The sequence below is a fragment of the Phaethon lepturus genome, unplaced genomic scaffold (assembly GCF_000687285.1).
Source record: "Phaethon lepturus isolate BGI_N335 unplaced genomic scaffold, ASM68728v1 scaffold14094, whole genome shotgun sequence".
Classification (NCBI taxonomy): Eukaryota; Metazoa; Chordata; class Aves; order Phaethontiformes; family Phaethontidae; genus Phaethon; species Phaethon lepturus.
This window is the reverse complement of record NW_010534083.1, coordinates 119,009-122,334: the sequence shown is the minus strand read 5'-3', so window position 1 is coordinate 122,334 and position 3,326 is coordinate 119,009.

Genomic DNA, 3,326 nt, shown 5'->3' with positions numbered 1-3,326 from the left:
CTGAATAAGTAACGGCCTGTGCCGTGCGATTTCTTAAGGCAGATGTGTGCCTCGAACAATAGCCCGAATTCATACACTGAGCAACCTTCCCCCCGCCACGACCCTCCCCGAGCGGTGGTCTCCAGCTAGGGGCTGCCGAAATACTGGCCGGGCAGACGGCGTTACAGCTTCACGCCCAAAGGCATTTTCAAGGGACAGATCGCTTCAACTCCGCAGCGTGTTAAAAATGAACAAACAAACAAACAAAAAGCCCCGGGGAAGCCCACACATCCGAATCCGATGCTGCATCCAATTACACTCAGACTCGGAGACTTATCAGCCAGCGGTCTGCATGCCAACAGATTAAGCCCTTAAAACCGTGATGACTGTTTAATCTTACAGGGCTAAAAATCTCTCTCTTTCTTTTTCTTCATATTGTGTACAAGGGGAAAAATCCAGCAGCAGCCCCAGCATTAATAGGACTTTTATGCCATGTTTTATACCAGAGCATTTTGTCAGAGTGCACTTGGTAGCACGGAGCTAGCTGACTGTCAGGGAAAGTTGAAAGCCCAGCCGGGAGGATGCAGCGAGGAAGCCCCCGAGCCCTGTGCAACGCTTGAGCGAAGGCAGGGGAGCTTCACCCAGATGTGGGAAGCCCACGCACCCAGCCCTGTGCGCAGAACAAGGTCTGCAAGGTAGCAAGAGCCGTCATCCTTTGCTCTGATACGTGCGTCTATAGATTTGCTGGGGGGAAGTGATTTCTAGTTGAAGTCCGGGGACAGGAGGGATCTGGAGCCTGACCAGTCTGCACTACAGCTTGCAGTGTCACGTCGGGCACCCGATCCACCTCTTTACGAGCAGGTAGTTCCCTGTCCCAGGACACAGATGTGTGACACCAAGCATCTCCTGGGAAGCACCTTCAGGCCCCCCTCCCCACTGGCTTCCCTCCCTCCAGCTCCCCCCTCCTGCTCCTTTCGTTGAGTATGCCTGTTCTCCACCCACGAGAGGAGGACAGGAGTTACCTGCTCGGCAGAGCACTGTGATACTTAATTCTCTAAGCTGTGCCTAACACTCAAGATGCTGTGACACCCGGGGGTTACCATCGCTACTGGGAAAACTACCTCTTTGAACTAGAGATACCACATCAGCCTTTCACAGTCTGCCCCTCTTCAACTTCCCCAGAAAACATGTGAAATTAAAGTATTTAATTCACTCATGTTAACTTGTGAAGTTAACTTGCCTCTTTTTTTTCCAGTCTGCTTTTACCTCAGGCTGAAAAGTCAGAAGGTTCACCTAATTCATTTACTAAAACCTCCACCACATAGACTGCCTGCTCTTAGTAGAAGCAATGCTCTCCTGATTTGAAAGCCTGTGGGGACAGATGGTCGGCTGTCAGTAACATCAGGCCGTGCATTTCAGATAGTGCCCTACTTAGGGTTTTCAGGAAGTTGTGCAACCTGCAAAACCAGCTTCTCGGTTCTAAAACGACGCACCTATTTCTATGTAGAGCCTACTTAATTCCCTTCTTCTCCAGGTAACTCACAGCACCTCTTTTTATGTGCTCCCATACTCCAAAGCTTCTGCTCCACAGCAGGGAGGATTTCCACACAACCCCACGCTGCCCGCCCAGCCTTGCCCCAGGGCTTGGCACCGTTATCTGACCACCGGGACAACTGGCTGCGATGCATCTATGGACATTACCCCGCCTGGAGGAAATCCCCGCTGCTCTTCCGTATGTCCTCCCACTAGTGAGTCCTGATTTCTGCCAGCTTAGGACCTTTATCTGCCTTCTGACAGATAAAGACAGACTATACCTTCCCAGCTCTCTCGCAATGTATCCCAAGAGATGAGGAGCACTGGATTTAGGGACACCTCTGACCCCATCAGCAGCAATAGCTTCAGTTTGGGCTATCACGAAGGAAACTTAGGGGCAGCTTGAAGTTCTTATCACACTCCAGTTTCTTTCCTCACTACCATTTTAAATGTATTTACGCTTATCTGGAACAAAACCCCAAACTAGCGCCGAGTTTTTAGACACCTCTGAAGATACAGCATCTAAACCCCCATATATACATAAGCTACTTTCTCTCTGACTTTCAGCATAACAGATGCAAAGTCAGAGAGAGGTTGGTTTCCTAGTAATGCTTTAATATTTGTATTTATGTCACCAGAATGATAAAAACCCCATTATATAACCAATATATTTACATAACATGGCAGATTTGATACTCAAGCTACAGGCTTATGATGATACATCATGGAATTTCTGTTCATTAAACTATTTTTGGAATATCAGAGTGTCATCCTGGGATCAGACGTACAGCACTACATTTAATGGAAACTCTGAGTGTTCCCACAGAAGCATTAAACTTAACAAACTTGGAGGAGGACAACTCAGCCAAACCAGATCATATGACTAAGGCAGATCAGTATTTACTGTTTATCGTATATGTAATTTTATTTATTCCCTAGGTTGCTCGCGCTGCCTTGCTTGGGCCCTGTTTAGACAGCTGTTTAATGGGATCCCTTGCAAACACAGGATGTGCACAGGTGGCCAACAGTGAGTGCATCCTCTTCAGAAGCCCAGTCATAGAAAGCCCTACCAGGTTTGGTCTCTAAAATGGTGCTGTAAAACCGAGATGAGCTGGAGCACAGATATAACCTCTTCCTTTTCTAAACATAATGCAAACAGCAGCAACAACAAATTTTCAGCAGCAACCAGTTCCAGCGTATTGATATTGTAGGCCAACCCCAGTACTCTCTTTTATCTATCTTCTTTTTCTCAACACAAAATTTACTGCACACGGTGTCAACTCATTTAAAGAGCATCTCTTGATCAAGTTAGCAAGCTAGCCTGCAGCTAAGGAGGAGAAGGCTAGAGGCTAAAAATATTATTGCTGGTTATCACTGAATGTCTAAGCTAGTGAAGGCTGAAAGGCAAACGCGGGTTGTCCGCATTTTCTGACCAAAGGACTTCTGCACAACGTATGATCTTAGTTTACTAGTGTCTCTGTAAAACACATGTACTGTATAGCAAATTGGGCATTTACAGCAAAATAAATGTCACTGGACCAGAATAACAAAATTAAGAAGTGTGGGGGGGGAAGAGGGCGGACTCAGCTGTTGCGCCATTTCCAGCATGCCTTCGCAGAGCAAGCTGAGCCACACCATTGTCTCTCCCGTCAAACACTGGTGTCTTGTTTGCTTACAAAGGCCTCAGGGGAAGGAAAGAACAAATTCTAGTATGAAAAGCTTTCCTTTTTGTACATGTTGCACGATGTCAGTTGCAGTCGTGTGGGCAGCACTGAGGACACGCTGGAAGCAAGCGGCGGGGGGACCTCGCCTGC